This window comes from Apteryx mantelli, unplaced genomic scaffold (assembly GCF_036417845.1).
Source record: "Apteryx mantelli isolate bAptMan1 unplaced genomic scaffold, bAptMan1.hap1 HAP1_SCAFFOLD_68, whole genome shotgun sequence".
Classification (NCBI taxonomy): domain Eukaryota; kingdom Metazoa; phylum Chordata; class Aves; order Apterygiformes; family Apterygidae; genus Apteryx; species Apteryx mantelli.
This window is the reverse complement of record NW_027118796.1, coordinates 792,687-804,937: the sequence shown is the minus strand read 5'-3', so window position 1 is coordinate 804,937 and position 12,251 is coordinate 792,687.

Below are 12,251 nucleotides of genomic sequence, written 5' to 3'. Positions count from 1 at the left end.
TTCTCCCTGTTTTGACGTCTAGTGTTACGCTTTAGTTTGTGTATGGTCTCCTGTTTTTTACCAGCGTATTGTCAGAAATGAAGTTGTTGGGGGTTTTGACCAATTCCTCATGGTACTGACATGGTCTTCCTCTGTTTTGTTTCTTGGATAAAACATCCTGGAGCAGTGTCACATCTTCCAATTACCTGTCACCAGCATAAAAACGGTTTTAAATAAGACTGAGGTCTTAGGGTAAGGTCCGTCTAGCCTAGTACTATTCTCCCACTGGTAATTACGCAGCGAAAAGTAGGAGTAAATGGTAAGCCCGTAGAGATGCTTCCAGAGAACAGCAGTAGTAATCTGTGGCTCAGGGACTTTCCGAGTCAGGGGTGAAGAGTCTTTGTATTTAAAAATTCTTAATGGATCTTTCACTCATCGACTCCTGTATTTGCTTGTTGGATTAGTGTAAACTTTTTAGCATCCAAGCATCTTCAGTAAGGCAGTCCATAGGATGTGTAAAGATTTGTGCAATGGAATTTACTTTCTGCTAATATAATTAGATGCTTCTTAGTTCTTTGCTCAAAATAGGCAATAAGCAGTTTTTCCATATCACTTTCATCATGCCACTCAGTTTTCTAGACCTCTATGATGTTCCAACTTAGTCATCTTTTTTCCCAGATAGAGTCTTCTTGCACTTTTTTGTTCCTTGTATGGAAACCATTCCACATAAGGATCATCCTTTCCATTTCTCTGTAGTCTTTTTGAGCTAGAGAGCACCTGATAATCGAGATAAGGCAGCAGTACTGATTTCTATGGTGACATCGTGATGTTCTGTTCCGTTCTGTATTCCTTTAATAATTATTCCTAACATTTTCTTTGCCTTTTTTGATTGCTGTTGATTTTTGACCTGACATTTTGATAGAACTGAGTATTAGAAACCAAAGCCTGGTTCCTGAATGCTAATAACCAGCTCCAAGTCCAGCACTTTTTATGTAAAATTGATTGTTTTTTACCTTGTGTATTACCTTATATTTATCTAGAATGAATTTCATCTTCCGTTTTATTGCCCAGTCACTCAGTGTTGCAGGTTTTTTCTGCTACTTTTTGCAATTGCTTCTCATCTATACTATCTTGAATAATTTAGTGTCTTCAACAATCTTTCCCCAGTTTTTCCCCCACCACTCCATTTCAGGTCTTCAAGGTGCCAGCACAGACCTTGAGGCTCTCCAGTAGTGACCTGCCTCCACTGCGAGAATGAGCTGTTCAGTCCTGTCTTTGAGTCCCTGTCTTCTGACCAGCTCAGTGACCTTCCTCCCACTCAGTGACCTTCCCCCTTGTCTCAGGATTGTGTAGTTTCTTTAGAAACCTTTCATGAGAAATCCTGATAAATGATCTCTAGAAATCTGTGTAAAACCTTGTAAGTCAAATAGCCACTGTCCCCATTTGTTGACTACTTCAGAAGGCTCCAGTGCACTTGTGAGGCTGGGCTTCCTTTTTCCAGAGCTGGGTTGGCTCTTTCCAAGGAGACTGTATTCATCCAGATGTCCATTAATCCTGTTCTTTAAGGCAGACATCAGGCAAACAGGCCTTCTGCTTCCCTAGATCTCCCCTGGCTCTCTAAGAATTAGTGTCACACTGGCCATCCTCCATCTTCAAATACTAAGGCAGTTTTTTGTTGACTCCTTCCCAATATTGTCATATCTCCATATGTGCCTGTTAGTTCCTACCAATCTGCCTGGTAAAGATGTTAGGTTTATTGAGTGATAGTTCTCTGGCACGCCTCTGAACTCCTTTTTAAAAACTGGAGTCACCAGCTACCTTCTGGCCTGGGAAGACTACTGTTTCTGCTGTCACATCTTTGATTTCCTCCAACGCAGCTGAATACTATCTGGGTGCTGTAACTGGTGTTTGTTCACTTTGTAGGTTTATCCTAGAACTATTTTTACTGGCACCTCAATTTGAGATGTGTCCTCTGACATATTGCCGGTAAAAGGGGCTCAGGCCTTGGAACCTATCCCGGCTCCTTAACAGGGAAACTGGATGCAAAAATTCATTCAGTTTTTCACAATATCATCTTCTTTCTTCTCTGAATGCTCCTTCTATAGCTTGGCCAGCTGTTGGCAAAACTGATTTCCTGTTGCTGCGATGTTCAATGGATTTATTGTTAATTTTTATGCCTTTTGCAAGCTGTTTCTCAGACTCTCTTTTTGGGCTGACTTACCATGTGTTTACATTAAACTTGTCATTTTACAGTCCTTCCCATGTACGTCCTTTGAAGCTAGCTTCAGCTTTTTGGAATATGCCATTTTGCATTTTATAGCCTTCCTTACCCTGCTGTTTAGACACACGGGCTTTATTTTGGTCTTTCTAAAGTGTTTCTGGCTGGGTGGCGTGCATTTGCTCTGAGCTTCCGGTTTGCCTTCAGATATTCTCCGTGCTGCCTGCCAGGTTTTTACTATTAGCTGCCCTTGTCCTGACCTCCTCTGTAACGAGATTGGGAGTAGGAGAAAGAACTCCCTCGCTGAACGCTTTTGTACAGACTGGCTAGGTTGAAAGGAGCGGTTCTTGCTGCAGGCCGCAACTCTTGGCCGCGGCTTGTCTCCGTGTTAGAGTAGCTAATCACCATACCTTCTCCTGGTTTAAACTGGGTCAGGTTGTGTCAATTGGTAGAGAAGCTCTCCCAGCAAACCCTGACCACACGGCATGCGCAGTAGCCAATGCTGGAAGTCTCAGAGGGAGTAACACAGCTCCAGCCCTTTGGTTTCTCTAAATGGAGCTGAGCACAACAATCATGGAGCTCACCTTTGAAACTGGTAAGCTTCTCTACTGTTTTTTGCTGTGCGACTGTGTCCGCACTCCAGTCCCCCTGGAGTGCATGATCGTTGGACTGTTGACTGCTTGTAGTCAGGAATGGCCAACTTCCAAGTTGTCGGGGAAGATGCACATGCCATCGCAAGTTGCCTTTCACTGTTAGGTTTGATAGAAAATTTGAAAGCCTAGTAGAATCCGTTGGGAATTTTCCTATACTAGTCCTTTCTTCGCTTTTTTTTTTTTTTTTTTTTTTAATTTTTGGAAACCTGAATTGCAGTTACATGGGTTTGGTCAGTCCTGAACTTAAGTAAAGATTCCTTCTGTTGTCCAAGTCTTTGAAAAATGCCTCTTCTGTCCTGTGGAAGCACGTGTGTCTTCCACTGATTCCTGTGATACAAGGAATGGATTCAAGTTGCAGAACTGAAAGCAATATCTGAACTATTGTATCCTCAGCAGACCTTCTCTACCAAGATCTTATGAATATTTCAGTGCATCTTCTCCTGTCACCTGCTTTGCCACACAGGATCCCAGAAGAATGCATAGAGGCTAACCCAGGCCTGCCTTATTTTTATTTAACAGTCTGGATGCCAGTCAGATCATGTCCAACAGACAAAAGGGACTGGTTGAAAGCAAGAATATGCTGCTCAAATATATTGTAGGAACACTTTATTATACCCCCAAAGTATTTATGGGCTCTGATTGGACAATCAGGCTGTATTCTCACATTGGATCCCAAAGTGTGTAGGTACATCTTAGAAGTTTGACAGGATCTTATTTCACTAATATTCAGGGAAACTGAGCAGCTTCTTTGAGGAATGACCCTGTTCTGAATTTTGTACGCTGGCTTCACAGAGGAAGGAGCCCTGCTGCCTCTTTGCTGAAATCACTGTCACTCTTTGTATCTCATATTTTGTTAGGAAGATGCGCAGAAGAAGCATTTGTCATGGTAAGTGACTGAAGTGCTTATAAATTATAAGGGAAGAGGATTCTCAGCCTGCAGACCTGGCCATGCAAACTTCAGAAGCCGCCTCCATTAGGTGGGGCAGGGTGGCACTACAGGGGATGGGGAGTGATTCGGGACAGGGTTGTACACAAGATGTCAGTCACCAACATAGGACTTGATAAAGATTTTTCAATGAACATGCATCAGCACTCTTCTGAAGAACTGCTGTCTGCATAATCTTTTTCCTTTTTTTTTTTTAAATATATCCTTCAACATGATTTTGGCAGTTTCCTTGATACCTAATCCTTCCATTCATATTTGTGTTTTTCAGCCCTCTGTGTCCTTTCTAATGAAACTTGTCTGTGGGTTCTGTCCTCAGAGAACTGGCAGGCTTGATTATTTATGTAAGCACTGGAACGAGGATGCTGTGACCTTTGCTTTCATGTGTTAGACCTGCTTATAGTAATGTCCACAAATAAATTCTGAGCAGTGTCCTTGAAATAGCTTACTTACACCAGTTTTCAAAGGAGGATAAAACATCTTCCTTTCTACCCTAGTTTTCTCTCCCATTACTAGTTCCAGCTTATTGTGCCCTGATCACATCTAGATTTTGAGGGAGAAGATATGATCCACCTTAAGTGTTATCAGATGCTTTTCTTTTGAGATGACCTTTATTCCCTGTTTGGGCTGCCTGTGATTCGCCTTCAGGGACTCCTGTGGCATCTCTGCAAGGTTTATGCAGATAACAAAGCAGCTGAACAAGGTGTTGTCATTTAAGTATATCTGAAATTCTGAGTCCATATATGTACTTTTTTTTTTAAGTTAATACAGCAAAGTAACCTAAGGAGTGTGACTGTACAAGTGCCATGGAAATGTAATGTGTACTTGAGTGTGCAGCTTCCTCGTCCTTCTTTGCAAATCCCCTCTGTAGCATTACAGTGTTCACCACATCGGTATGGAAGGAGCATGAGCAAGCCCTATGGGGAAGCGTAAGCTATTATTTGCTGAAAGAGATGCATGCAGCCTAAATATCTTGGTCTTGGAGGGAATCATTCACTGAAGGAAAACTTAAGGCAACATTTTTCTTTCTGGAATGGAGAGAGTGGCCTTAAATAATAAAGGGAAAAAAGGTCTTTTGCAGTACTTCATGAACGATATCTGATCACTGTACTTCTTCAGTAGTGTACGAAACAAAAGCCAAGGTAATCATAGAGATATTTTTAAGTTAAATAAAAAGTACAACTGACCCACTTGTAATATGGTGGCATTTTTTTAACCCCCTTGCCTCAGTAGTTTTGATAAATGGGTTTTGAATTAAGAGTATCATCAGTATGCCGTCTTAAACAGATGGGTCTGTTCCATGCAAGCTTCATGGAAAGAGCCTAGATCTCTGTGCTTTTTGAGAATCACTTAAAGAGCTTGGATTCCTTTTGGGCACACCAGCAATTTGTAATTTGTTAGGTTTTCAGGCGCAGGCCTTCTGTTGTGTGACTCACAGAGTAACAGGGTTTATTTGCTCTGCAGCATTTGGACTTTAATGGCACAGGAAGGGTTTTGTTTTGCATGATCAGCTCCAGTTTTCGTGGCTTAATGAGTTTTGCATCACTGCAAACTGAGACTTACGATGCTCGTGTTCATTGCCGACCACTAAGAACGACAGCAGAAGTTGTGCTGAGGTGCTTCCTGCTTTCCTCTTGTCAGAAAATCCTGTTCTTATTGGGTCTTCCTCAAGTATTACTTGTGTGATATTCTTGATGGTACCTGTGTTTTTAGTATTCAAGATTAAAATTTGAACGTTGTGAATCACAGAATCACAGAATCACAGAATCACTGAGGTTGGAAGGGACCTCTGGAGATCATCTAGTCCAACCCCCCTGCTCAAGCAGGGTCACCTAGAGCACATTGCACAGGATTGCATCCAGGCGGCTTTTGAATATCTCCAGAGAAGGAGACTCCACCACCTCTCGGGGCAACCTGTTCCAGTGCTCTGTCTCCCTCACAGTGAAAAAGTTTTTCCTCATGTTAAGATGGAAGTGTCTGTGTTTCAGTTTGGGCCCATTGCCTCGCGTCCTGTCGCTCGGCACCACTGAAAAGAGTCTGGCCCCATCCTCTCGACACCCTCCCTTCAGATACTTGTACACATTGATAAGATCTCCTCTCAGCCTTCTCTTCTCCAAGCTAAACAGGCCAAGCTCTCTCAGCCTTTCCTCATAAGAGAGATGCTCCAGTCCCCTAATCATCTTGGTAGCCTTTGGCTGCACTCGCTCCAGTAGTGCCACATCCCTCTTGTACTGGGGAGCCCAGAACTGGACGCAGTACTGCAGATGTGGCCTCAGCAGGGCTGAGTAGAGGGGGAGGATCACCTCCCTCGACCTGCTGGCAACACTCTTTCTGATGCAGCCCAGGATACCATTGGCCTTCTTGGCCACAAGGGCACATTGCTGCCTCATACTTAACTTGGTGTCCACCAGCACTCCCAGGTCCTTCTCAGCAGAGCTGCTTTCCAGCAGGTCAACCCCCAGCCTGTCCTGGTGCATGGGGTTATTCCTCCCTAGGTGCAGGACTCTGCCATGTCCCCTGCTTGTTTAACTCCATGCCCCGACGGCTCGTGCCAGGCACAGTTGCGGTTGCCGGTGCTCCTGTATTCCTCACGAATCCCCAGCGCCGTGCGTGAATGAGTATTGATGTATTTAATTCTGGATGATTGCAATGGAGAAGATGCTTTAGCTACCAGCAGCTGCTGGGTTTTGTGGCCGGCCTTTCCGTGCGAGACCGTTTGGGAAGGCCGAGTGGTCTTCCTGGAAACACTTGCCTGCTGCCTAGGCCGAACTGATGGAAACTGACCTGAGCAAAAAAACCCCGCGATGCCGTTCTGGGAGCTGTTTGGGTTCTTTTCGTTTCTTCTTTTGCGTGAAAATGAGTGCTTGTCTCAGGATCTTCAAAGAATTTAAATAACGAGCGACAACTTTAACGTTAACGAATACTTGAAATATAATTTTGTCGGAGTGGGAGACGGACCCGGAGTAACGATGAGTCTCAATATGAGTATGATCGTTCTCCCTTTGTTGCCCGTAAAGAAACACATAACTACGAAAGCAGTTATATGCGGTGCTTTATTCAGGGCCCGGGGTCTCAGGGACTCATGTCCAAAGCTGAGAATCCCAAATCCCCGTTTAACTTGGTTAATATTTATAGTGTTCGGTTACGTAACATAATCAACAGAATTGCTAAGCTACATGATTGTTTCCCATTTATAGTTTCTTCAGTTACTGTTGCCAAGATTTGCTTATCATTTACCTAGTTCATCAGACTGTACTGTACCTAGTTCATCAGACCGTACTGTACCTAGTTCATCAGACCGTACTGTACCCAACACCTGCGATTATACCTTCATCTAGTCTACCAAGTATAACCTATTCTAATCAATATAATGTAACACCTTTATTAGAGCTTACACAGAGTATATATAGACAAGCAATAAGCGTGCACTAGCAGTAGCTGTATGATTGGTTTACAGTTTCTGTTCACGCGCCTAAAGCGAATACACGATTGGTGCAAAGTTGCTGTTCACGTGGAGGGGCTGATAAGCCCCCTCCTTTACTTGTTTACCACTACTTATCTTCCCCTTCTGTAATGGTCTAGCGTGGAGGGGCTTATCAGCCCCCTCCTTTACTTGTTTACTACTACTTATCTTCCCCTTCTGTAATGGTCTAGGAATGCTCAAGGACAGTTCACATAGCCGCAGGGATCCTCCCTCTATTGTGAAGACAGGATTGCTCACTTCTAAGAGATCATGCCCTTTTTCACTTAACCATTCTTCCACATAATTTAAGGTGTTTTTTTTCTCCAGATGACATTGTAGCTATAATAAAGTTTGTAGGTTAGTAAAATAGAACATTTTAAACATAGACGTTTGAGATCTGTCTATATATATATTCTGCAGGATCATTTAAGAAAATTGGGGCCTAAAGGTAACACTTGAAATACTGGTTATGGTTGTACTCAGGACCTGATAATAACTATAGAATATTTCCTATCTCTAGTGTGTGAAGTGTACCATTTATAGAAGTTTGTTAGCAATGCTTGTCCCATAACGGTATGAATGTCCACGTACTTCTCACGCTCACAGTCCCCACTCGCCTGTATGTATTTAGTGATGATAATTGTGCCTGTGTGTATGTGCAGCTTAGAAACGTACAGCAATGAGCTTTCTGTACAGTTAACAAGTCTGGTATTCCCCTCATGCTAGAGAAATCATTTCAGTAATGATTACCGCCTAGGAAACTCAGGAGTAGAAGATTTTTACGTGTCGTCACTCCGTATGTCCTCATGGAAAGCTAAAATAATTCACAGCTGAAGTTCAAGGAACTTAGAGCTGGGTCACTGGTATTTTATTTAATCAGATCAATTCTGTGGTTTCTAAGAATGCTGTTTTTAGCCAAATAAAAGGAAAAAAAAAAAAAGCTGATCATGCGCTCTCCATGAAAATTTATGCTGGTTATTGAATAACGCTGATAATGTAGAATACACGTCTTGGTTTGCAAAAAGCAGCACAGGTGTCTAATGGAAGAGTAGCATCGCCTTTTGAAACCAAGCTGTCTTTTCCAAAAATAACCAGCCACTTTCATCTTTCTAAGAATTGTTCAGTTGTGGTCGACATGTAATTGAAGTGGATTTTTTTTTTTTTTGATATTGGTTGTTTTCTAAATAGTGAAAATCATTATCGCCATTCATTAAATTGAGCTTTTATGCTTTGAAGGCTTGCACTTACAGAGGAGCCGTGTTTTGAAGTCTTTGCGTTTTGTCGTCGTCAAATGTCCACCGTGAAAATTAGTCCCAAGTTTACTGAAAGTGCAGAAGAGCTGCAGTTCAGGTGCATAATCAGAGGAAAAAATGTTTAACGTTATTCAAAACGTAAGAACCCGTAGAAATAAAATGTGTAAAAATCCATTATCCTGTCTCAGAATCGCCATGTTTTTTATTATTATTTTTTAAAGGCTATTATAAAATACCAGGTGATTTCAGCTGAGTTTAAAATACTTCATCTTTACTTGGTGCATTCTGAGAGGAACTGACACTTCTCTGAAGGTTGCCTAGAACTCATGCAAACGTAGATTTTTTGGAAAGGACGTTGAATGGATTTTAAAAGGGGCATTAAACGTCAGGCCTTTGAGCCAGGAGGCCCAGCACGCTGGCAGCTCGTGCCAAGCCCCGCGCCAGTGCCCTCCGCACGCCCGCTCCTGCAAACCTGACTCTCGGCGCCTTTTATACCCTCCGGCCTTTTGTACGACGGCGGGCAGCGTGCGCCTCGGCAGGCTTCCGCCAGGGCAAATTCGAGCGCCCGGTTCCATCGCGTGCTTTTGAAAACGTTACGTGTTTAAACCCAACCTTTATTCTAATCGTCTTCCACATGTAATGGGCCGAGTTATTGCAGGGTTGATGGTCATTTGCATGGGGCAAAAATTGTCCTAGCAGCTGGTTTGGTCCATTGGGTTGCAGGTGTTGCTGAAGGAGGTTCTGACAGAGGTAAAAGAGGGTGGTTGCTTTCTCTTCCTACACGACCTTATAGGATGGGGTTAGCACACGCAGGTGGTTGCCTTTCCGCTCCCTGCTGCTCTCTGCCTTCAGAGGCTTCGTGGCCGAGAGCCCAGGTGCGTGGGCCGAGGGAATTGCCGCTCAACAGCAGACACTTCCCGGCCGCCACCTTCTTTGGAAACGTCCCAGCGTAGGCATCAATCGCACGTGCGAGGTCTGGTCGATCAGTCCATGTGCCATAAAACTGGTGCTTTTGGGACGCATCGGCTTTACTGCTGTTCGTTTGCAGACGGTCTGGAGTATTTGCGAGAAACTTTGGTCTGCGCCACGGGGAATAAGGTTACAGGGGTCTCTGTGGTAGGCAGGTTGGGTGCTACGGCGGCAGGAGGTGTGATACGTTGCCATTTGGCAGGCGTTCCTGTCCCCAAAGCATACGCCAGCGGATAAAAGATAGGCGTATAAAAATTAAGGCCCAGTTTTCCCTAAGTATTTTGATTAGAATTAGGTGCCTAAGCTGTTACGGTGCTTCAGATCAAACCTTTTCTTCCACTGGTTTTGTTCAATTGGTTGTCATGAGGACAGCGCAAATCTACAGGGATTAAAAAAAAAAAAAAAGAAAAGAATTATGGTTGAAATCCTGAATCTGTCAAAGCTGACGGAGACCAAATAGGACCAGAGTTTCTCCCTGTATCATGTAGACATACAGCGTTTTTCAGAACCTTTCCAATTGAAATTCCGTACTGTTGCCTATTAATGCACGGGCTGTTAGTTGTGCCAATAGCATTTTCACATGCAGAAATTAGTTTTATGGGTAGCTATATTTTGTTTTCTTTTGTTATTCTAGGAAAAAGGATTTAAGAAATATGTTGCTGCAAAAATTGAGACCAGCTGGCCTTGGTAGATGCGACATTTTAAAGAATTTCTGTTCTTTAGAGAGAAAGATCTACTGTCTAGGTCATCAGTGTTTTTTATGTTTTTAATATCTTTATTGTCATACAAATACTATTTTTGTTGTAGTTCAGCTGATACATCTTTAACAGATTTAAGATCAAATGTGTGTGTGTGACTATATATTTTTTTATATATATATATATATTGCTGTACATAATTTGCATTAAGCAGTTACTCTTCCCCCAATCTTACTGTGTGATAGTGTGAAGACATTAGCTTTTACTAACCAATGTAAGGATATTAAAGAACACTGTCAAATACTTTCATTAATATTTTTTATTTTCCATTCATCAACGTGAGGAGGCCTCTGCTATGTTGTTTTCCTTACAGCCCACGTGTACATATCCCTGTATCACTGCTGAAGCACAATCCATCAATTGATTAGTCTTAAATAATGACTGTTTTGCATACTACCTTGCTTTGTTTAATTAATGTTTGTACAGAGATTTGAAAATATAAAGAGCTATATCATTGCTAAGTTTCACCATTGTTTTTGTATGTTGAGATCATCAGTGTCAGTAAAAAAAATATATACTTAGGTGAAACGGATGGCACAAAATCCTGTGCAAAATCCTGTCCTGCTTAAAGGACAGCTCTGTCTGCGGCAGCGTCCAGAAACCATTACCGCTGCTTTAAATAGCAGCAAGCTGAAATCTTCTTCTGTCAGGAGAGACCTGGGACCATTCTCCTGGCTGAAGTGGCCCCTGGTAAAGGCCTGGAGAGCTGAAAGTTTCTGTCATTGTCATCAAATCAGTCAACTAGCCACGGAAATGCCTTCTCAGATCTGGGCCCCTGGCCAGGGTGCGCAGTGATGGGCTTGCTGCACCCTGCACCCAGCCAGGGCAGTGCAGAGACTGCTCACACCCATGCATGCACCCCCCCCGCCCCGGCTGGGTCCAGCCCTCCAGGAGCAGATGCAAAGCACGCAGTCTGCTGAAGTGGTGCTCTTCCTCCACGTTTCTGCGTCCCAAGAAATATGTTTTTTGACGATAGAGCTGATTTAGAGTGAAAGAGCAAGATGGAAAATCCCTGCATTGGTGATGCACCTTGTGAGGGGCTCAGGGAACCTTCCTTACAAACAGCTGGTTGCAATACATGAAAATCAAAGACCAGGCACGTGCAAAAGAAACCACCAGCAACCTGGAAGTGTTTTCTCAGAGGATGTCTTGATGGATACTGCCACCGACCTTGAGCTGTGGTCACCAGCCCAACCAGTAGTTCTTACTGGGTCTCTCCACATGTTGGTTGACCCTGGAAAGTATAAGATTTGGACACTGCTCAGAGGGGAGAACAAAGGGACTTGCAAAGGCACAGCACAGAGGTGACACTCTCCACCGCTGGGAATTCATTCTGAGACACCGCTGCTTTCTGTTTCCTGAAGAAAGGCAATGGCTTTGTGGATGAAGGACAAGTGAGCAGGGACCGATTCCTGGAGATGCTTGCAAGCCTCTTGATCTTCTTCTTGCAATCTTCTTGATCTGCCTGCATCCCCTCTGGCCTTCTCTGCTCAGCCAGCACCACCATGCAGCAGAGGTGCAGGTACTGCCAGGGTTCCCCTGTAGTGTTTAGGTCCGTTGGGATTGTCCCGAGCCTCACACTTGTTCAACCTGGGCTCTGACTTATGGAAATCTGTCAGCAGTGACTGGCTGCACATCTCCGAGGGAGGACAGGATGATGCCTGGGGATGCTGGCATGCTGTTCAAAGTCCTCAGCAGCCACATGGGTCGGAGGTGTCACTGGGGACCTCTGCCTTTTGTCATTCATCATTTTGCAGTCAGAAACGCAATCAGAAAAAAAACCCACCCTGATCTTGCCCTTTTTCCTTTATTTGGTGCTACAGGGCATCACATCATGAGCCAGCCCTACGCAGCACCAGACTTGAGACGAGTTTCTGGCTAAGACATGGGGTTTCTGACAGCCCAGCAACGTTGGGCCTTGTCCAGCCTAATGACACTGTCAACCGCACAAAGTAACTCTGCTCCCTTGTTTGCGGGGTCATGTGTTTGCCTTACTATTCCTTAAACAAGTTGGT